The sequence below is a fragment of the Boleophthalmus pectinirostris genome, unplaced genomic scaffold (assembly GCF_026225935.1).
Source record: "Boleophthalmus pectinirostris isolate CB_2022bp ecotype Guang Dong unplaced genomic scaffold, ASM2622593v1 HiC_scaffold_2, whole genome shotgun sequence".
NCBI lineage: Eukaryota > Metazoa > Chordata > Actinopteri > Gobiiformes > Gobiidae > Boleophthalmus > Boleophthalmus pectinirostris.
Window position 1 is genome coordinate 1,253,708 of NW_026571152.1, and position 23,925 is coordinate 1,277,632.

General features: G+C 44.8%; 1 pseudogene; it reads right to left on the bottom strand.

Annotated features, from left to right (window-relative positions):
- Positions 1 to 421: 421 nt before the first annotated feature.
- LOC110166304 (alpha-N-acetylgalactosaminide alpha-2,6-sialyltransferase 1-like) lies at positions 422 to 22,384 on the bottom strand (annotated as a pseudogene).
- Between the last annotated feature and the right edge of the window lie 1,541 nt (positions 22,385 to 23,925).

The following is a 23,925-nucleotide window of genomic DNA, read 5'->3' on the forward strand; positions in this document are numbered from 1 at the left end:
GTCTAAATTGACTTCAATACAAACTTATCACATCTTTGTTTTACTTATGAACAGGATAAGACAGGCATGCAGTCACATTTTCACTGTACCTCTGGACTAAGATGTTCAAACAAAGCTTTATACAGATAGAGGCAGCTGGTTGGCCAAATAAAATATCGACCTCTGCTGGAGAGTTTAAGATGATATCTGATACGCTAAAAAGTGCAAATATCAGCCTGATACATCAGCCTAGGTGTGTAGGCTGTAGTCAAAGCTACAGACTCAGGTGTGGACCACACCTGAGTCTGTAGCTTTGAAGTCCTCATCACTCTAGAGCTCCTACAAGACACGGTCCAGTCAGTACCTGTGGTGAGCACTGGCCCATTAACCAAAACCATCAGGTTGTGTTTGTTTACTGTGCTTCTTTTGGGGGAGCCTGTGCTTACTTCGGGGGGGCCTGTTCTTCTTTTGGCGGGGCCTGTGCTTCTTTTGGGGGAGCCTGTGCTTCTTTTGGGGGGGCCTGTGCTTCCTTCAGGGGGGCCTGTGCTTCCTTCGGGGGGGCCTGTGCTTCCTTTGGGGGGGCCTGTGCTTCTTTTGGGGGAGCCTGTGCTTCCTTCGGGGGGGCCTGTGCTTCCTTCAGGGGGCCTGTGCTTCTTCGGGGGGCCTGTGCTTCCTTCGGGGGGGCCTGTGCTTCCTTCAGGGGGGCCTGTGCTTCCTTCGGGGGGGCCTGTGCTTCCTTCGGGGGGGCCTGTGGGGGGCCCTGTGTTGGCACTGGCTTTTGCGGTTCTCCCTGGTACAGGTTAATGATGCCCAGGTCGTGAAGCCTCTTCCACACATCCTTCTCTAAGTCGTAGTTGTGGTTTGAGTAGAAGATAATGTGAGTATCGGCTCCACGCTCAAAGTAATAGTTGGAGTATTTCTTGTGGTCTTCTGTTATAAATCCATACGCATCCACCTGAAACACAGAAATTACATAACTTCAAATGCCCTATTACACTATTTTATCTACTGATCTATGTTATTACATAGTTTTCTCATCACAAACACACCTGGAGTTGTGTTTTGTTTCATTATTAACCCTGCACATTTAGGCTGAGTTTTTCTCTCAAACAGAAAACAATTTTTTTTTGTGATGTCATGTAGTAATACAGGAAGTGTTCCTATGTTTTTTTAAACTCCATAGTTCACTAGAATCATTTCAGTAATGTCATGTCTGCAATTACCAAGCTTCACCAAACAAAAGGTAAAAGAAGCTGTTAAGTTGAAAACTACCACTACTTTTTTCTTACTTCCTGTTTCGGAAGAGTGCGGACGCTATCCTTGCTTGCTCCATCTCTTTCTTTACTTTGCTTTTTAATCAGTTTACCTCCTCCAACACTGGATAATGAGTCTATTTTTTTATTTTCTTTCAAGTAAACCATCCATCCATCCATCCATTTTCGTCCGCTTATCCGGGGCCGGGTCGCGGGGGCAGCAGCCTAAGCAGGGACTCCCAGACTTCCTTCACCCCAGACACGTCCTCCAGCTCCTCCGGGGGGACCCCGAGGCATTCCCAGGCCAGTCGAGAGACATAGTCCCTCCAGCGTGTCCTGGGTCTTCCCTGTGGCCTCCTCCCGGTGGGACATGCCCGGAGCACCTCCCGAGGGAGGCGCCCAGGAGGCATCCGGAACAGATGCCCGAGCCACCTCAACTGGCTCCTCTCGACGTGGAGGAGCAGCGGCTCTACTCCGAGCTCCTCCCGTGTGACTGAGCTCCTCACCTTATCTCTAAGGGAGCGCCCAGCCACCCTGCGGAGGAAACTCATTTCGAGCGCTTGTATCCGCGATCTCGGCCTTTCGGTCACTACCCAGAGCTCATGACCATAGGTGAGAGTAGGAACGAAGACTGACCGGTAAATCGAGAGCTTCGCCTTTCGGCTCAGCTCCCTCTTCACCACAACGGTCCGATACAGCGACCGCATCGCTGCCGAAGCTGCACCGATCCGCCTGTCAATCTCACGTTCCGTCCTTCCCTCACTCGTGAACAAGACCCCAAGATACTTGAACTCCTCCACTTGAGGCAAAGACTCTCCACCCACCCGGAGAGGGCAAGCCACCTTTTTCCGGTCGAGAACCATGGCCTCGGACTTGGAAGAGCTGATCTTCATCCCAGCCGCTTCACACTCCGCTGCAAACCGCCCCAGTGCACACTGCAGGTCCTGGTTCGATGAAGCCAACAGAACAACATCATCTGCAAACAGCAGAGATGAAATCCTGTGGTCCCCAAACCGGACCCCCTCCGGCCCCTGACTGCGCCTAGAAATTCTGTCCATAAACACAATGAACAGAACCGGTGACAAAGGGCAGCCCTGGCGGAGTCCAACATGCACCAGGAACAGGTCTGACTTGCTGCCGGCAATGCGAACACAGCTCCTGCTCCGGACATACAGGGACCGGACAGCCCTTAGCAAAGGGCCCCGGACCCCATACTCCCAGAGCACCCCCCACAGGACACCACGAGGGACACGGTCGAATGCCTTCTCCAGATCCACAAAACACATGTGGACTGGTTGGGCAAACTCCCATGAACCCTCGAGCACCCGATGGAGAGTGTAGAGCTGGTCCAGTGTTCCACGGCCAGGACAAAAACCACACTGCTCCTCCTGAATCCGAGGTTCGACTATCGGCCGAATTCTCCTCTCCAGTACCCTGGCATAGACCTTACCGGGAAGGCTGAGGAGTGTGATCCCCCTATAGTTGGGACACACCCTCCGGTCCCCCTTCTTATACAGAGGGACCACCACCCCGGTTTGCCAGTCCAGAGGTACTGTCCCCGACCGCCACGCGATGTTGAAGAGGCGTGTCAGCCAAGACAGCCCCACAACATCCAGAGACTTCAGGTACTCAGGGCAGATCTCATCCAACCCCGGAGCCTTGCCACCAAGGAGCTTGCCAACCACCTCAGTGACTTCGGCCAGGGTGATGGATGAGTCCGCCTCCGAGTCCCCAGCCTCGGCCTCCTCCTCGGAGGAGGACGTGACGGTGGGATTGAGGAGATCCTCAAAGTACTCCTTCCACCGCCGGACAACGTCCCCAGTCGAGGTCAGCAGCTCTCCCCCCGCGCTGTAAACAGTGTTGGTGAAGAACTGCTTTCCCCTCCTGAGGCGCCGGACGGTTTGCCAGAATCTCTTTGAGGCCGTCCGATAGTCCTTCTCCATGGCCTCCCCGAACTCCTCCCAGCTCCGAGTTTTTGCCTCCGCGACCACACGGGCTGCAGCACGCTTGGCCCGCCGGTACCCGTCAGCTGCCTCAGGAGTCCCCCGAGCCAGCAAGGCCCGATAGGACTCCTTCTTCAGCTTGACAGCATCCCTTACTTCCAGTGTCCACCACCGGGTTCGGGGATTGCCGCCGCGACAGGCACCACAGACCTTACACCCACAGCTCCGAGCAGCTGCATTGACAATAGAGGCCGAGAATGAAGCCCTCTCGGACTCCATATCTCCGGCCTCCCCCGGAATCCGGGAGAAGTCCTCCCGGAGGTGCGAGTTGAAGGTCCCTCTGACAGAGGGTTCCGCCAGACGTTCCCAACAGACCCTCACTACACGCTTGGGCCTGCCAGGTCTTTCCGGCTTCCTCCTCCGCCAGCGAACCCAACTCACAACCAGGTGGTGATCAGTTGACAGCTCAGCCCCTCTCTTCACCCGAGTGTCCAAGACACGCGGCCGGAGATCAGATGACACGACTACAAAGTCGATCATCGACCTCCGGCCTAGGGTGTCCTGGTGCCACGTGCACTTATGGGCACCCTTGTGCTCGAACATGGTGTTCGTTATGGACAAACTGTGACTAGCACAGAAGTCCAATAACAAAACACCGCTCGGATTCAGATCAGGGAGGCCGTTCCTCCCAATCACCCCTCTCCAAGTGTCACTGTCGTTGCCCACGTGGGCGTTGAAGTCCCCCAGGAGAACAACGGAGTCCCCGGTCGGTGCACTGTCTAGTACCCCCTCCAAGGACTCCAAGAAGGCCGGGTACTCTACACTGCTGTTCGGCCCGTAGGCCGACACCACAGTGAGAGACCTGTCCCCGACCCGAAGGCGCAGGGACGCGACCCTCTCGTTCACCGGGGTGAACTCCAACACACAGCGACTGAGCTGTGGGGCAATGAGCAGGCCCACACCAGCCCGCCGCCGCTCCCCGCGGCCAACGACAGAGAAATGGAGAGTCCAGCCCCTCTCAAGGAGTTGGGTTCCAGAGCCCAAACTGTGCGTGGAGGTGAGGCCGACTATATCTAGTCGGTAACACTCAACCTCCCGCACAAGCTCAGGCTCCTTCCCCCCCAGCGAGGTGACATTCCATGTCCCAGAGCTAGTCTCCATGTCCGGAGATCCGGTCGCCGAGGCCCCCGCCGTCGACTGCTGCCCAGATCTCTCTGCACCGGCCCCATATGGCTCCTCCCGCGGGTGGTGGGCCCATGTGAGGACGGCCCCACGTCGCTCCTTCGGGCTGAGCCCGGCCGAGCCCCGTGGGAGGAGGCTCGGCCACCAGGTGCTCGCTGGCGAGCACCCACCCCAGGCCTGGCTCCAGGATGAGGCCCCGGTGACGCCAATCCAGGCGACGTAACTGGCCTTGCTGGTACACTCATCATAGGGGCTTCTGAACCGTTCTTCGTCTGACCCATCCCCCCGGACCTGTTTGCCTTAGGTGACCCTACCAGGGGCATGAAGCCCCCGACAACATAGCTCCCGGGATCATTCGGGCACTCAAACCCCTCCACCACGATAAGGTGACAGTTCAAGTAAACCAAGACTTTTAAACCATTTTTACATTTTTTTAACAAATCATCTGATGAAACAGCAACATGTTGAGGGAAAAACAAACAAACAAGTTAATTCTATCTGTGAGCACTGTCGGAACTATCAACAAGAAATTAATGAGCTACAAGCAAGGATATTTGCTTTAGAAACTGAACAAGGACTTCATAAGACACTACCAGTGACTTCAAGAGGTGAGCAGCCCAGAGTTACTTCCAGAGAAGAGGGTGAAAAAACTTTCACCTTAAACCTAAGTGATACAGCAAGTGATAAAAGACAATGTTAATATCATTATATCACCCACAGTAAAGCTAACAAACTGATTTTTACCACAAACAGAAAATGAATTGTCGTCACAAAACAAGAACAATGAAGTTGGCAAAACAGCACAGGCAGATTGTGCTGTTTTGCCAACTTGATTATCGAATCTGTGCCAAACGTCAAGGTCAGAGTTACACTGCTGCTCGGAGACGGGGCTATCAGTGTGAACCACAGAGGACTATACATATAAATTATTCGAGGAGCTTGATAAAGTGGAGGTTAAGACATTTATCAGTGGACCTCTTCCCAACATAGACCTAAGGAAGAGTGACACTGAGAACTTTGATCTTTTCTGGAAATGAGAGGACCTGTTTGAGGTAAATGGCCCACACCTAAGCAGAGATGGAGTGAGAGTGTTAACGGAAAACCTCTTCCACGCTTTGAGGCATCGGCCTGGACAGGGGTCCTGTGCAGCGAGAGGAAAGAGGAATGGGAGAAGCATCCCTGCTGCGCCAAACAGAGAACCAGCCAATGTGTCAGAAAAGGAAGTGCCAGAGGGTCAAGCAGAAATGGCAAACCTCCAGGTTCATTATGAGATTTACAGAGAAAAGATGCAAATGTACAACCACAGTTTGGGTCGAACAAGAGAGGTACTTTTGGGAGATTATTGGAAATTGCAGTAACAACTCTTGTGTCCTGTTAGCAACAGTGAACAGATTAACAAACCCTCTAGCTCCACTGCCGTTAGAACTCATTTCCACATCTAAGTGTAATGAGTTTGCAGTTTTCTTTAATGACAAGGTTCAGGGCATCAAAAATGCCATCAATTCCACAACAGAAATAACAAACTGCACAGAGACACTTAGAGCTGAGTCACTTTGCACCTGTAACTGACAAAACTGTCTTAGAGTCTGCATTCATCTACATGTTGCCTCGGCGTGTTACCCACTAGATTTCCAAAGTCCGTCCTCAACAATTTGCTTTCACCACTTGCTCACATAGTCAACACATCACTTCAATCTGGAACATTCCCAAGAGCTTTGAAAACTGCGCTCATTAAGCCTCTCCTAAAGAAGAGCAGTCTTGATGCAACAGTACTGAACAATTTCCGACCCATCTCAAATCTGCCATTTTTTGGCAAAGTCCTTGAAAAAACGAAAATGAACAACTCCTTAACTGTTTTCCAGTCAGGTTTTAGAGCCACCACAGCAATTAGACTGCTCTTATCAAGGTGACAAATGACATCCGCCTGAACACTGATGCAGGCAAAGTCTCAGTGTTGATCCTGTTGATCCTGTTGATCTCAGTGCTGCTTTTGACACTGTCGATCATGGATCCTCATTCAGGACTAAACCAAAACTAAACCAGGACTAAGCCATAGAGTCTGTGGTGTTACTGGGTAAAGTTTGGCTGCTGGTGTGTCTCACATGGTCACAGAGCTGCAGAGCCAGGAACATCATGAAGGCTCCGTTTGTCGGTCGGACGATGGCCCAGTATCCATGGTTCAGAGTGGGAGACTTCAGAAACCTAAGGGTCAGAGGTTACAGGTCAAACTCTTACTCTCAAACTTATGAGCATGTGAAGTGAGCATGTAAGTGCTACCGGCTTATTCTGACTTGCATATACTTGCAGCGGAATATTGTGGTCCGTTTCGCTGTAAACGCTGCTGTGAGCCTCATCATGGTGTTTTTATTTCACTATCTTATCCTATTCCTAATATGGACCATCACAGTAAAAATTCAAAATATAGAACTTGGCTCCAAATTCACCCCTTCAAGTCTCAATGAGCTTCATTTGACTGGAGTCAAACACTGTGGGTGACATCACTTAGTCCACTTCTTTATACAGTCTGTATGTACAACTCATCACCACAAACTGTATAAAGAAGAGGAGTCGGTGAGTAAGACATCACCCACTGTGTTCATCTCCAGTCAAAGAAGCTCATCGAGGCTGGCAGTTATATGGACGAATTTGGAGGGAAGGTCCATATTTAGAATTCCAGTCGCGAGAATAGAGGCTTTGCACCGTCACGTGACCCCTATAGCAACGGTACCTATGCCGCCATGACACCGGGCATGATATGCCATTGACTTTAGCAGCATCGGAGAAACATGGGCAGGTTTTGTTTTGTATTTGGTTGTTCTAGATGCTCTGAAACGGATAAAACGAATTGTTTCTTCACTGTTCCTCTGGAAATGACTCATCAGGAGCTCAAACAAGGGAATTATCGAAAAAAAGACGCGGATTATGGCCAGAGAACATAAACCACGAAGAGATTTCGTATTGTACCATCAAGACACCCAAAGTTTCATCAAGGTATTTGCTATTTAAATTGTTTCATAGTTTATTTAATGAAAGAAGCACATTTACTGAACTAAAATGTCATTAATTTATCCAGGAAAACCTGCACTAGTTTACGATTCAATGAACCCACATTGGGCTCCTATGATCAACATGACGCACGAGTCGAAGAGTCTGTGAGCTGAACCTCGAAAGAATCGGCCATGAAAAGATCCTCGCGAACGTTAGAAAGATCCGACAATAAAGACAATAAAGAAAACATGGGTCCTACAACAAGTGACATGTTTATATGTGCGCTGAAAGATACAGTTTCTACTGCCACTCACACTGCAAATGTTTTCTTTTCACATTTTAGTTCAGTAAATGTGCTTCTCTCATTAAATAAACTATGAAACAATTTAAATAGCAAATACCTTGATGAAACTTCAGGTGTCTTGATGGTACCATAGGAAATCTCTTCGCGGTTTATGTTCACTACCCATAATTCCCATTTTTTTCCGATAATTCCCTTGTTTGAGCTCTTGATGAGTCATTTCCAGAGGAACAGTGAAGAAACGATTAGTTTTATCCCATTAAGAGCGTCTAGAACAAACAAATACACAACAAAACCTGCCCATGTTTCTCCGATGCTGCTGAAGTCAATGACATAGTGTGCCCGGTGTCATGGCGGCATAGGTACCGTTGCTATAGGGGTCACGTGACGGTGCAAAGCCTCTATAATAGCAACCAAAGAGCCAATCCAGAGTGAGGCTGTTGAAGGCAACAGCTCGCATCACTGTTTTTGCAGGGAGTGGGCTCTTGGCAATACTGTCAATCAAATCTGTTGCTAACATAGTGGGACAAAATAGTGAAACAAAAACACAGGATCACGTCGAGAGGGTTAAAACAAACTATTGAAGAACAAAATGAGAGACTGACAGCAACAGTTACAGAGAAAGGGGCGATGTTTTTTTCAATACAAAGTGAACTAGAGCACACCCATGCTCACTTCCTATTTGGAACATGGCGGCTAGCGGGTTAGCTATGTCGATTTATATATACAGCTATGATGTACAGAAATAATCACATTTAAAGTGACAATGACCTGTTTCGGACGTATCTCAGGAAGTCCATGTGCAGAACGTAGAAGCGCGTCTCGTTGAACTGACCAGAGTATTGAGTCCAGGGACTGAAGACCAGAGCAGAGTCAGGACTGAAACAGGACTGAACCAAAACTAAACCAAGACTAAAGCCAGCTCTAAACCAGCTCTAAACCAGCTCTAAACCAGGTCAAATCTATGCAGGATTGTAGTCTTACCGCCATCCTTTATATGATCCTGCGGTGAGTCTCACTTGTTTGTAAAGTCCAGTCAGCCACTCAAAGTCCCTCATGCCCTCAGGGATCAGCACGTACTTTATACCCTGGAAACAACAAGAGATTATAGAACCACGACTAGACCAGGACTAAACCAGGACTAAACCAGGACAGAACCAAGAAAGAACCAGGATGGAACCGTGATGGAACCAGGACTGAACCAGAAGCTCAGAGACATAATCATTAGATGAGGCGTTCAATGCTAATGTACAACCACAGCCGTTAGCATTAGCATTAGCATGAATAATTCAGAAGGTGTCAGACAGCACCAACCCAGAGTCTTTTTTAAAGCCAGTATTGAATGTTTAAGCCATTTGGTGTTTTAGTGGCATCATAATTAGTGTAAAAGTAGCTTCTGAGCTAACAGCTAACACCCTTTCAGTTGAGATTTGTGAACTTGAGTGGTTCTGGTGAACATCTAGTCACACTAAAGCTCCTCTGTTTACATGAGACCGTAAGCAGAAATGACCCAAATATGAAATATACATGTTCTATACCAGGGGTCACCAACCTTTGTGAAACTGACAGTTACTTCATGGGCACTGAGTCGTACGAAGGGCTACAGTTTGATTCTCTCTTCTCAAATAACACATGTGCTCAGTTTGTCTTTAGTTACACATTATTAATCATGATTAATGATAATCATCTGTGTGAAGACACTGATCACGTTCATGATTTCTCACAATAATTATCAACAATGACAGTGAGGTGGAAACAGATCAATATTCAGCTTTAACTTTATTAGTCTCAGTAACTGTGACATTTTAAGTACAGTGTTATAATTCTCATTGTTTCTGTGAGTGTGTTTACACACACATCACTTATAAATGCACTATCCCACTTTCTTCACATGATCTTACAAATGTACAAGTGCAAAAATTATATATTTAATAAATCAGGAAAAATACAAATAACCATGAGCTCCTTTACCAGAGGAAGTTCTGGAGGTTCCTCACCAGCTGTAAAGAGCTATGAGATATCCCACAATCCACTGCACTGACCCAACTCACAAACCCAACATTTCCAAACATAACTTCTTGGGTTCTTTTTAAAGACAATGCATTGTCAAAAAGTTAATGTACATACGTAAGAAGACAAAATGAACATCATTGGTTTCCAAACATTATTGTACAAATTCTAGACTGCAGCAGATTATTCATTCAAATCTTCTGCAACTCAACTTTATAAACTCAACTTTACAACATATGAACCAGAACCACATCAGCCCGTTTGACATTATAAAGTTTTTGTTTATGTTTTACAGATACAAAACTTAAAACCTCGTGACTAATTTGCATAAACTGTAAGCTCTAAAAAAAACAACTCGATCTTCTACATGGCTTATCTAAACTTCATGTATAATGAACATATTTTTAAGATATTGTCATTTTTAAATCTATATAAATGCAATGTGATTAAAAAAGAATAGCAACAGAATAAAATAAAATTTTAGATGCAGCTCACTAATAAGTTGCTTGTGGGCGACCTGGTGCCCGCGGGCCCCGTGTTGGTGACCCCAGTGTAACATAGTTTAACATGGGGGACTGGCTTTATTCATTGTATGTGATGGAATATTCAAACTGACTTAACTGGGAGAATTTCAGGTCAATGAATGTGTGTGGTGAAGTTAACTGGAGGCAGTGGTCTGTCTGAAGCTCTGTTACTCATGTTAAACTTTAATCTGAGTTTTGTTCTGTCAGATTGACCAGAGAATAAACTTAGCTGGAACTCCAACAGGAGAGCTGATCTGTGCTGTTAAACAAGTCCAGACTCAAAAAACATGACAGTCACAAGATAGTGTAAGGCACATGCTTTGCACCCTGAACCTGGTGCATATATATTAAAGCTCGTTCCTGCTCTGGGTCAGACTATTCACTGTATAATAAACGGGTCACGGTGCTGGCTGTCCCTCCTCCTCACCCACTGGGTCCGCTGCACTAGCTAGTATCAGCCAACAGTTTTTCAGTGAGTCACTTTCACCTTTTTGTTGAAAATCAAACTCTTAAACAGAAGCATGACCGTACGGACTGATCACAGGCTCCTGAAAATGTGCTTTGTATTTTTTCTTGAGTTTTCAGACCATCTAAAACTTTAATTTTATTAATTTATTTATTTTTATTTTTTTTGTCATTGTTTGCTAATGTGTGTGCATTGTGTCACGTTGGTAACTACTAAACATTCTGCCATAGACTTACACGTAAATGTCCATCAGCATGATGTCACTGCAAAGTATCAATAGATGCTGTGCACGTACCGGGTCGTGAGGGGCTCGTGTAGTTGTATTTTCTAAACATTAGTTCAGACGACACGATGGAGTGAGCCGTGTGCACGTAAACATCGGTGCGATTCCCGACATCCTCCTCAAAACCCTTTATCGCTGCTCCATTTACCCTGAGGACAAAAGAGAACAGATCAGACAGGTGCAGACAGGAGAAGGCAGGAGAAGACAGGAGCAGATAGGAGCAGAGCCAGAATCAGGCCTAGATCTGAACTTCCTGCACTAAACCAGGACTGAAACTGGACTAAACCAGTTATGGGTACACCACACCCAAAACTTATTTGACTTTGGCAATCATGACTTGGCACTAGTTTGATGTCTATAATTCTCAGAAAAATGCATGGCATGAAATAAAAGAGGAACACACTCAATGTCATGAATGAATCAGCTTTAATCCAGTTTGTTTAGTCAGTTGTCATAAGGAAAATCCCTTAAGATCAGCTCTGTTTGGACAAAACACCTTACAGAAGAGGAGGATTAAGATCTTAATGTATCATTCAAAGTGAAATAACATGTTTGACTCAGGCAGGAGACAGTCCACGAGCCAGAGCTCAAAATGTGACAAAGTGGTATCTTTGAAACATTCCATATCTAAGCTTTATATTTTAGTAAACAAACTTAAGTGAGTTTCAGCGGTGTCATACACGTAGACTCTGAAGTATACAAATCTCAGATTGAAAAATATACTTTAGACACAGGTCCATATTGATCATGCTTTAAAGTCTGTTTGGCCATTTTAACAAAAACAGTGTTGTTTTTAATTTAAGCACATTTGTGACTGTTGTTGACAGTTACCGTGGTAACCACAACTTTCCAAACTGTCACCATGAGAATATTTTTCACCATTTTTAATAATCACTCTGCCACATTAACACACAGAGATCAGGAGTCTAACCCACAACCTCCTCACCGAGGGGACACAGGCTCCCCCTTGTGCCACAGATGTCTGACCTGAAGACATAGTCGTGTGAGTCGATCTCTGCTCCTTTCTTGGACCTCCAGAGCACTCCTCCATTGGCCACCACAGCACAGCTGATGCAGTCCCTGCCTGGTTTAGGCATCAGCAGCGGCTCCTTGGGCTTCTGCACCAGGTTAAGAGCGGCCATCACATCTGAGAGAGAAAAACAAACAACTGGTTTCATCCAATGGGAGACATGTCATAATATACTTTTAGATCATTTTCTGATTCCCTTTTAGGATAATCAGGGTGTGTCTGCTTCCACACACCATACCAAAACTGGGACTAAATCTAAATTAGACTTAGGAGTAAAGCAGTTCTTTGGTGAAGTGACCACGACTCATCTGGAACAGAAGCAGAAGACCAGTGCTGTAAAGGACCTGAACATCCCCAAGATCCTCCTGTCCATTACCACAGCACTGTCCAACACAGCTGTGAGACTCTGTGACTGTCAGCTGCCCTCCGCTCTCTGCATGTGACCTGTGCCTACAGGGGGCGCCAACTCCCACACACTCAGAATACGCTGCCTGGTCCTGCATATATTCTTTAGAAAGTAGTGGTGGTGGACCCGGCCTAGACTCTCTGGACTGAGTGTGTGTAGTTCATGTAGATTTACACACACCAAGAGACTAGACCAGGACTAGTCCAGGACTAAACCTGGACTAAATTAAGACTAAATTAAGACTAGACTTGGACTAGACCAGGCCTAAAACAGGACTAGACCAGGACTAAACCTGGACTAAATTAGGATTAAATTAAGACTAGGCCAGGACTAGACCAGGACTAAAGCAGGACTAGACTGGTGTGGACTCTGACCTTGGTGTACGTAGTCCATGAAGCCGAAGGGGTTGTTGAAGTGAGAGAGTCTGTTCCACTCGCTCATGCTGATGCTCCCGTTGTACACGTACATTCGGATGTTTGGGATGAACTTGTGTTTGAGCTCCGGCTCCTCCTGAATCCTGGTCCACAGACTGCTCTCACACTTCTGTAGGACACAGGACACACCCCATTTACTCTGATCTGTTTTTTTGTTTTTTTTAAGGTATATTACACAAATTTGACACTTATGAGCTTCAAGTCATGTTAGAATGTTGTTCCGTCGTGGACTTGTGTTGTGTTTCATTTACACTTGTTTGAGTGACACTTTATTATTTTCAAGTTAACAGCTCCTTTTACCTTTAGGTCAATAAAACTGCAATATTCCAGGTGTTATTAAAGCAGTGGTGCATTTCCTGTATTACCACATGACATCACAAGGTCAGGTGGAGCAGAGTGTTTTCTGTTAGAAAGAAGAGCTCAGCCTACATATACAGTGTGTGTGTGTGTGTGTGTGTGTTAAGCATGTGTGAACAGGCCTGTAACAATAACCAATAAATCAATGAAACACATGATAACTTTTAACAAGCTCGATAACTTTTCTGGCTCTTTGCATGCTTGTTTGTTTTCCTTGTCTCTCGCTCTCTCAACCAAAGAGACTGAATATCAAAAAAGCTTCTATCACTCTCTTGCTTCCTTTGCGTAATGATGCTTGAACAAACGTGTCCATTAGGCTGCTTGCCAGCATAGAGTGTATAAAAATTGGACTAAGTGATGTCACCCACAGTGTTCAGCTCCACTCACATGAAGCTCGTGATGCAAACATTTACAGGAGCGAATCTGGAGCTAGGCTCCATAATATGAATCAATTTTTTTTTTTTTTCATGGACAAAATTGTGAAATCGGATCCTGTAGAACGGGTTAATACAAGCATTTTAAAAGGGACAGTCTGAAATTTTGGACATAGGACCTAATTTCCTGACTGTTGGAGACGTGTGGAGACACTTTTTTAAAATATTCCATCCAGTCCTTGTATTTGCAGAGGTCACTGGTGTTAGACTAGTGCATGTCAATGGTCATAGTTATTCTGCCACTAAAAACAGTCTTCACACGCTCTCAAGCCATACTTCTGATTCCACATGCTGAAATATTGTTTAAATCTTATCTATCTAGGGCCTCATTTATGAAAAAAAAACTGCGTAGGAGTTGTCGTAAGTTAGTGTGTACTCCTAGTAGCCACGAGAGGCGTGCGCCACGCAAACTCCACATTTAGAAAACCCACCGCACACACTAAATCACACAATCTGTGCTTCATAGATCCCACCTGCTGCTAGAATCAGCGCACACAAACCCACGTCATGTCACAGATCAGGTGCTGTTATTCTGCCAATAAAAGTCCACACGAAACATCCAAACTGCTCACCTCTGTGAGTGCTCAGGCCTGGGTCGGGCCTCACAGGCATATTATTGTTTTCTTCATACTGTCGAGAGCAGCTGTCATTTGCAAGGGCTCCCCACACTGAAACATATGTGCTGCTATACACACTGTGCACATGGCCTCTCACTTGTTCCGACCAGGACGGAAAGTGGGGAATTTCTTGTACAAGTCATCATTAAATGTGCATTTGCGGCATGTTGCAGACTGACCGACTGTTTGTGTCTGCTCGCTCCTTCTGAGTCACAGAGAGCTACGAGAGACACTCAGTTTAATGGCCCAATGAAAGATAATGAAAACCTGGACATTTGCATCACTTTATTAAAAAATGTCCGGGGAAAAACAGACGTTTGGTCACCCTACCTATAGAATTCTACTGTGTGGTGGAAATTTAAGTATTGGGTGTTGGTCTTTCCGATGTCCAAGTAAGAAGTATTAAAAGCCACAAGATTCTTTGTCTAGTCCTTACTCTCACAGGAACGCTATAGGTTCCTTTGGGTTTGCCATTTACAGTGTAGACTGCGGGGACACCCTGTGCTGCACCGGGAAAGTGCACATGCACAAGTTTCAAATGTATAATATTGGAGAGAATAATGAGTGGAATCAACAGCCCATGTGGATTTCCTGATCAAACACTTCCTCAAACTCTCTTCACTTCTGCTCCTCTCCACGAATGTTGCTTTTTCCCTGTGTCTCCAGACTTTACGCAAAGCTTATAGCAGGTCCCGTGCAGAAGTAGAGATAAGTAGGATGAGTTTCATAAATCCTGTGGTTGCCGTAAAGAGTGACTACGCAAGGATATGTACGTAAATGAGCTTTACAAATGAGGGCCCTGGTCTTTGCATCAGCTCAAACACTTGTGATACACGGCTGAACAGGCAGTTCCCATTCCTGTATGGTAGGTGGCGCACTCTAGCAGCAGAGGTGAGATTCAATGCACCAATTTGAGAAGAAGAAGGGGAAGAAGATGCCACAGAGGACACAGACAAAATGAATACTGGGAGCCCTGCTTCAGATGGGAGCCCTCACCCACAATCATCAAGGCCTCCAAGAAGGTTACAGGCCTGTATCATCAAGAACACAAAACCTGAACCAAAGACAAAAAACAACAACAACAACAACAACAACAACAAAAAACAGCTTTACAATGTATCTACTCACCATAACTGAAGTGCAAATAGACATTCTATTACTTATTCACATTTACTAATTATCAAAAGGAAGAACCTTTAAAGAACATTTTCTAAATTTGGAGTTTGCGTGGCGCATACGTCTGGTGGCCACTAGGAGCACGAACTAGCTTAGGACAACTCCTATGTAGTTCTTTATAAATGAGGCTCCAGATAGTTAAAATAGATTTTCAGTGTGTGAAATCGGAAATATGACACAAGAGCGTGTGTAGACAGCCAAATGCGTGAGGTGGCAGGCCTGCAGTGTAATTGTTCATTATAATGATAATCATCCAGCAAAAACTATTATAACTGACCTTTGTGTGAATGAACCCAATCATCCCAATCCCAGAAATGTTTGTGATGAGGAAACAACATTAGAACAGAGAACAAAGTGTGATAAAGTGTAATATGAGTTGAGCAACTAACTGAAAAACTTCTAGCTTGTGACTGTAATTGTATGCGTGAGAGACTTGTTCAACAGCTTTCAGTTCTTTCTGATCATTAATTGTCTTATTCTGTGTAAACACACCTAGTGAAATGTCAGTTCCATGAACATGATCTAACTGGCTCCCTGGAGATGAGGTAAACATTGTCAAATACAGCTTTTACTCAACAACTGTAATGCAGATTTATTCAGAGTTACAAAAACAATGAAGATGGCCAGATTTTATTATAGTTCTATAGTGAGTCACAAATTGTCTCTCTTGTTGTCAGTGTTTGTTTTGTGATTTAAAAGGTAACGTAAATGGACGCTTTTAAAAGTATGCACGTATGCAGCTGTGCCTATGTTACTATACGCTGTCGCCGATGCTCCTGGTGTAAATTCTCAAAAACTCTAAAACCTAATTTTCTGTGAGCAGTGAAAAAGTCTTAACAGCACAATGTCACAATGGCCCTTCTACAGGATAACAGCAGCCAGGACTAGATGTTATATATTATATTATAGATGCTCTGTCACATTTTCATCAATTATATATATATATATATATATATATATAGTTGTTGTTGTTGTTTAAGACTGTCATCATAATTAATCACATTAGATCACATTAGTTCTAGTTTCTAAAATGATGATAAAGATTGTGACACCTGCCCATATGGGTCTGACTTCTTTTTTTCCATATTTACACTGTGGAGTGTTGTATGAAATTAGATATTTGAGATTCTTCAAAATAATCATCCTATAGAAAGGAAAAAGTATGACTACATGTCCCACACTCTCAACTCATTTCGCCGCTGTGCTCATGTAATATTGGGATCCATATGGAAACAAAGTTTTTATAGGGCTGTAAATAAATTGAGCACTACTTTGTTTTACCAGGCAAGTACATCTGGCTGTCGGGCAAGTAAAAAATGGTGGCCACTTGCCCAGTAGGAAAGTATTTGTAAACGCTTAATGCCAAGCCCTGTCATGAAGATGACTTGAGTTTGTGGCATTGTTGTAATGTTTATTATGCTTCAACATTAGCATTAGTGTTGAGACACAAACATGTCTCTTTCTAAACACAGGAGTGTCCGCCGCTCAAGTCTTCATTTTATGTGTTTACTTTTTAACATGTGGTCAGTGACATCCACCCACAGCTCCCTGTGCAGCGCTGCATCTTTAAATATGTACTCATTTTAGCACGACTGAACAAACACCCCATAAAGATAAGACTGGGGACAGGAAGTAGTGACACTGACAGTGAAGCTGCTGGGCGCTGTTGCGCACAGAGCCTTTTGTTGCCACAAAATCCAGAACATCTAGTTGAATAGCCCTGCTGCAGATAGATGGAGATAGATGGATACAGTTGCAGAGATGTACAGATGTACAGATGTACAGACGTGTAGATGTACAGATGTGTAGAGGTGCAGATGTACAGATGTACAGATGTACAGATGTGTAGATGTACAGATGTACAGATGTACAGATGTGTAGATGTACAGATGTACAGATGTACAGATGTGTAGAGGTACAGATGTACAGATGTGTAGATGTACAGATGTACAGATGTACAGATGTACAGATGTGTAGATGTACAGATGTACAGACGTACAGATGTGTAGAGGTACAGATGTACAGATGTGTAAATGTACAGATGTACAGACGTGTAAATGTACAGATGTACAGACGTGTAGATGTACAGATGTACAGATGTACAGACGTGTAAATGTACAGATGTACAGACGTGTAGATGTACAGATGTACAGATGTACAGATGTGTAAATGTACAGATGTACAGATGTGTAAATGTACAGATGTACAGATGTACAGATGTGTAGAGGTACAGATGTACAGATGTACAGATGTACAAATATATGTTCAGACCTGTGTGGTCTTGTGGCGCTGCCAGTCGGTCCTGTACTGGTCATCAAAGTCCCACTGGGGCAGTTTATTGTATTCTTTGCGGTGCAGGACAGGGATGGGGGTGAGGCCGGGCGGGTCTGTCGTGGTGGGAGGAGCCGACGTGGACCACTCAGAATCCCATAACGATGAGATACCTCTAGAAAAGTTCGGAAGTCTGCTGATAGAGAGAGGGTCAGATATTTCACAGATGTCCATATATATTTTTGTTAGCTCACCAAGAAGAAGCTACTTTATGTCACTGACACAATAAAAAAAATAAAGCAGGGTGATCATAGTGAACCACATAAATCGAAGAAGGAAGCAACAATTAGCCACAGAAGTTACTCTACAGCTCAGATCTTATGATATTACAATTAAAATAGCTAAAATATTGCAGAGAAATTGTAGAGACAATAATTACTGAGCCTACAAGTGTAGTGTTCCAGCTTCCATATATTGAAGCCAAGTTCATATAGTGATTATGGTGACAGGCCTGACTGTGACCTATGTGAATCTTTACTAGCACAGTCCAACCAAGTCACTTTTTACCAGGGATACTCATTGCTTGCCATGTGCTTTTAAGTTTAGTTTGTGTAAAACATAAACAAATGTGTCAAAGCTGCATTAAACACATTCTAATGTCAAATGAGCTGATGTGGCTCTGAGTGGTTATGGTTTATATGTTGTAAAGTTGAGTTTATTTATGCAGATTAGTAATAATAATAATGTATGCAGCTTCATCTCAGTATTAAGATAAATATGGTCCATCCATCCATCCATTTTCGTCCGCTTATCCGGGGCCGGGTCGCGGGGGCAGCAGCCTAAGCAGGGACTCCCAGACTTCCTTCACCCCAGACACGTCCTCCAGCTCCTCCGGGGGGACCCCGAGGCGTTCCCAGGCCAGCCGAGAGACATAGTCCCTCCAGCGTGTCCTGGGTCTTCCCCGGGGCCTCCTCCCGGTGGGACATTCCCAGAACACCTCCCAAGGGAGGCGCCCAGGAGGCATCCGGAACAGATGCCCGAGCCACCTCAACTGGCTCCTCTCGATGTGGAGGAGCAGCGGCTCTACTCCGAGCTCCTCCTGTGTTACTGAGCTCCTCACCCTATCTCTAAGGGAGCGCCCAGCCACCCTGCGGAGGAAACTCATTTCGAGCGCTTGTATCCGCGATCTCGTCCTTTCGGTCACTACCCAGAGCTCATGACCATAGGTGAGAGTAGGAACGAAGACTGACCGGTAAATCGAGAGCTTCGCCTTTCAGCTCAGCTCCCTCTTCACCACAACGGTCCGATACAGCGACCGCATCACTGCCGAAGCTGCACCGATCCGCCTGTCAATCTCCCGTTCCGTCCTTCCCTCACTCGTGAACAAGACCCCGAGATACTTGAACTCCTCCACTTGAGGCAAAGACTCTCCACTCACCCGGAGAGGGCAAGCCACCTTTTTCCGGTGGAGAACCATGGCCTCAGACTTAGAAGAGCTGATCTCCATCCCAGCCACTTCACACTCGGCTGCAAACCGCCCCAGTGCACATTGCAGGTCCTGGTTCGATGAAGCCAACAGGACAACATCATCCGCAAACAGCAGAGATGAGATCCTGTGGTCCCCAAACCGGTCCCCCTCCGGCCCCTGACTGCGCCTAGAAATTCTGTCCATAAACACAATGAACAGAACCGGTGACAAAGGGCAGCCCTGGCGGAGTCCAACATGCACCGGGAACAGGTCTGACTTACTGCCGGCAATGCGAACACAGCTCCTGCTCCGGTCATACAGGGACCGGACAGCCCTTAGCAAAGGGCCCCGGACCCCATACTCCCAGAGCACCCCCCACAGGACACCACGAGGGACACGGTCGAATGCCTTCTCCAAGTCCACAAAGCACATGTGGACTGGTTGGGCAAACTCCCATGAACCCTCGAGCACCCTATGGAGAGTGTAGAGCTGGTCCAGTGTTCCACGGCCAGGACGAAAACCACACTGCTCTTCCTGGATCTGAGGTTCGACTATCGGCCGGATTCTCCTCTCCAGTACCCTGGCATAGACCTTATCGGGAAGGCTGAGGAGTGTGATCCCCCTATAGTTGGAACACACCCTCCGGTCCCCCTTCTTATACAGAGGGACCACCACCCCGGTTTGCCAGTCCAGAGGTACTGTCCCCGACCGCCACGCGATGTTGAAGAGGCGTGTCAGCCAAGACAGCCCCACAACATCCAGAGACTTAAGGTACTCAGGACGGATCTCATCCAATCCCGGAGCCTTGCCACCAAGGAGCTTGCCAACCACCTCAGTGACTTTGGCCAGGGTGATGGATGAGTCCGCCTCCGAGTCCCCAGCCTCGGCCTCCTCCTCGGAAGACGTGACGGTGGGATTGAGGAGATCCTCAAAGTATTCCTTCCACCGCCGGACAACGTCCCCAGTCGAGGTCAGCAGCTCTCCCCCCGCACTGTAAACAGTGTTGGCGAAGAACTTCTTCCCCCTCCTGAGGCGCCGGACGGTTTGCCAGAATCTCTTTGAGGCCGTCCGATAGTCCTTCACCATGGCCTCCCCGAACTCCTCCCAGTTCCGAGTTTTTGCCTTGCGACCACACGGGCTGCAGCACGCTTGGCCTGCCGGTACCCGTCAGCTGCTTCAGGAGTCCCCCGAGCCAGCAAGGCCCGATAGGACTCCTTCTTCAGCTTGACAGCATCCCTTACTTCCAGTGTCCACCACCGGGTTCTGGGGTTGCCGCCGCGACAGGCACCACAGACCTTACGCCCACAGCTCCGAGCAGCCGCATCGACAATAGAGGCCGAGAATGAAGCCCACTCGGACTCCATATCTCCAGCCTCCCCCGGAATCTGGGAGAAGTCCTCCCGGAGGTGCGAGTTGAAAGTCCCTCTGACAGAGGCTCCGCCAGACGTTCCCAACAGACCCTCACTACACGCTTGGGCCTGCCAGGTCTTTCCGGCTTCCTCCTCCACCAGCAAACCCCACTCACAACCAGGTGGTGATCAGTTGACAGCTCAGCCCCTCTCTTCTTAAATATGGTTTTAATTGAAAATGTATTGGCTGTGTTTCTTTATACACACACACACACACACCTTTATACCTTTAAATATGTAAATCAAAGTCATTAATGTAGCTGCAGTTTAATAAATACTGAAATATACAGGTAGAGCTCTGGTCAATTCAAAACACCATAGCCGCTTGGGTTTTGTGCTCAATAAGTAACAAAAGGTGCCAGAAATGTCTAAAGCGGCACAAACTAATGTATTATTTCCACCCTACAGTCTTTAGCAAAAGGTTTGTGTGAGCCTAAAACTAAAATAGAGCGGGGATTAAACTAAAAGGTCTGCTTATTGGTATATATACACATATATTTGTATGCTAAATTAGAATTAACTACAGCATTTTGAGCGGTGTTCACAGATTTGAAAGAATCACAAATATCTACTTACTTTACTTTACTTTACTTTTAAAAAGAAAAATCAGTAATACTATAACACCATTCTTTAGAGTCTATTTTTATAGTCTTAGTGTTTAATTAATCTCTTAATCCCATAACCTCACTTCATTCTTTGTTGTCATTACAATTACACAAAATACACAATTTCTTCAAGTGTGTACATGTCCTAACATAGACTCAAAAAAAAAAAAAAAAAAAAAAAAAAAGATCCAGGCTTAGTTCTTAATTCTTTCTTAATTCTATTCTTTCTATTCTTAGTACAGCATCTTTGAGTGTTTAGAAAAGCCCTATATAAATCTGAAGTATTAATATTTATAATAATAATGCATATTATTATTAATAATAATAATAATAATAATAATAATAATAATAATAATAATAATAATAATAATTATTATTATTATTATTATTATTATATATTATTATAGTATATATTATAGTATATTATAGTTAACCCCATGCCCTTGTGTACTTTCTTTGTAGGGAATAGAAGGACTATATAATTATTATAAAATGGTACCCAGAATAACCCCGCTCAGCTCAGATTGACCTGGACCTGTGCGTCTGTGTTCTCTTTTCTGAATTGTGGGTGAGTTTGTGACTCTCAGGTTTCAGAATCATATGTGCAGAAATATCTGAAAACAATGAAACAATTTGTGACTGAAATTCAATTCAACATCTACATTTGGATAATTTCAACTCTGATAACTTTAATAACACTGAATTTTGTGTGGGGTCTGCTTGTTTCTATGGAGATGTCACTGCTTTACCTGGAATGTTCCACAGTGTGACATTAAACAGCTCTATTTTACATTTATTCAATTACAGGTGGTTTTAGAGCTGAAAAATACCTAGAAAAAACAGACACTGTGACTGTGAGCGGGGTCACCTCTCCACAGATCTGACCTGTAACTTGCTCTGGTTTGATCTCCATGGAGATAGAAAAGCTGCACCGGAAAAGTTAAACAATGAACCTTTAAATGAAGTTAAATTCAATTCAGTTGTAATGAACAGTAGTTCCTCTGCCCTGATTCTTCTTTCTTCAGTGAGGCCAATTAAGACGTAGTTCAAATTAAATGAAACTCAAACAATTTTCTAAAAAAAAAAATAAAATAAAAATTGAATTCAAATTACCTGCATCCGGTCACATTGAGCCAGGAGATGTAGAAGATGGTAATGGTACTAACGGAGATAAGCAGAGGAACAAAATAAACAGAAAGCTTGGCCATGGCCCTCTGCCTTCAGAGACTCTGCTGCTCCGAGCCTGACACAGCACCCAGGAGGACGAGTGACAACAGGTGAGGAGAGGTGAGGTTAAGGTGCTACAACAAACAACAGGTGAGTGTGCACAAGAGGAGGAGGGAGGAGTGTGCACGAAGACCAGTTTTTCACGGCGATGTAGGAGTCAGTGTGGGTTGTGACACTGTTTTAAAGGACAGTCTGATAAACCACATTAAACATGCTGTGAATGCAGAAGAAAGCGAGGGAGAACCCTGACCCACTGCCAGCTCTTTCAAATGAACAGATTTTAAGACAGTAAAAGTAAATAGAGTGGCTTTAATGTTACATGGTTATTTAAGAGGTTATGACTGAACAGGCTGAATGCATAAGGGAAGTGAGGAGGAAGAACTCTGGACCACTGCACCTGTGCCCTCACCTGTGCCCTCACCTGTGCCCTCACCTGTGCCCTCACCTGTGCCCTCACCTGTGCCCTCACCTGTGCCCTCACCTGTGCCCTGAGAGACACAAACTGTATATCTGTGATTTTTGAGTTGGGAAAAACAGGTTTTGAAAATGACTTTTTACATTCATGGCAGTTGTACATGTTTGTAGAGAGACGTCTGAGCTGTACAGAACTGCAACGGAACAAGTTCTGCATAAAAACAGCGTTCCTAAAAAATGAATTATTTCTCAATACAACTCACTTATTTTAAACTCTGTCAGACACACAAAAGACAATTTGATTTACTCCAATCTAACATAAAACTGTACTTAAAATGTATGTTGTGATAAGGGCTATTTAGCAGAATGTACATATATATATATATATATATATATATATATATATATATATATATATAATATATATATATATATATATATATATATATATATATATATATTTTTTTTTTTTAATTTATTTATTTCAGAAAGGTTATAGTTATCAGTGTTTGCCTTTGCCCAGATGTCTATATAGCTGCCATTTAGAATTTAAAAAAATGCCTGTTTGTTTAGTTCACTGCCTGCAGGGGAACTCACTGATTAACCCAGATACCATTGGAAGAAAAATTATGATTGGTCCATTTTCATTCCATTATATTAACCCTTTGTTTCCCAAAAAATATTGTAGTGTTTTATACTCACTGAATAAATCAGAAGTCTGAGGAGCCAAAGTGATATATGACACACACTATACGGTAATATTAGCTGGGGAGCTGTAGTCAAATATGTTCTTAAAATATATTACATACCTTCTGAGCTAAAATACAGCTAATACTTACTGTGCATGTGTTAGGTGCTCTGTAAATGCTCTTAAGAGATCACAGTTTTCTGTCTGAAGAAGAGCTATTGGCTCAAACCATCACTGTAAATACAATCTTTCAGCAGGAACTACTTTATGTGTGGATCACTCTCAGCACCCATTCTAGAAAGCCTGCAATGTGTGTCTTTGTAATCATTCACACAATTATATATTTAATGTTTTAGTGAGTGGTATGAAAAATCGGTATTTAAAAAAAAAAAAAAAAAGCTGGAGCATGAAATATAAACTTTTCATTACAAACATATTGCAAGAAAACAACTGCACTGGG